The sequence below is a fragment of the Leptonychotes weddellii genome, unplaced genomic scaffold, assembly GCF_054177405.1.
Source record: "Leptonychotes weddellii isolate Sample4059 unplaced genomic scaffold, ASM5417740v2 HiC_scaffold_357091, whole genome shotgun sequence".
Lineage (NCBI taxonomy): Eukaryota > Metazoa > Chordata > Mammalia > Carnivora > Phocidae > Leptonychotes > Leptonychotes weddellii.
The window spans coordinates 1-212 of NW_027958315.1; the positions used below are offsets into that span (position 1 = coordinate 1).

Here is a 212-nt window from a genome sequence, read left to right on the forward strand (position 1 = left end):
CAAACCTCTGAGCCGGGCCCAGCCGGCCTCGTTCGATGTGCCAGGAGGCCCCGAATGTGCTCGGATCGATGATGACTCCCTCATTGTGCATTCCTTGGAAAAGCTGAACAAAATGAGTGAGAACTCCCTACCGTCGTTCTCATCGAAACTGAGGTCCAGCACGTTGTCTCCCCCAGGGAAGGTAGGAGTGAGGGACAGCCTCCCCTCGGTCA

At 57.5% G+C, this 212-nt stretch overlaps 1 non-coding gene across 1 annotated transcript; it reads left to right on the top strand.

The window, feature by feature from the left end:
- The first annotated feature begins 62 nt into the window (after window positions 1–62).
- LOC145719250 (small nucleolar RNA SNORD116) lies at window positions 63–157 on the top strand. Its single transcript, XR_014142265.1, has one exon. It is a non-coding gene; the product is annotated as a small nucleolar RNA SNORD116 (small nucleolar RNA).
- The last annotated feature ends 55 nt before the right edge of the window (window positions 158–212 follow it).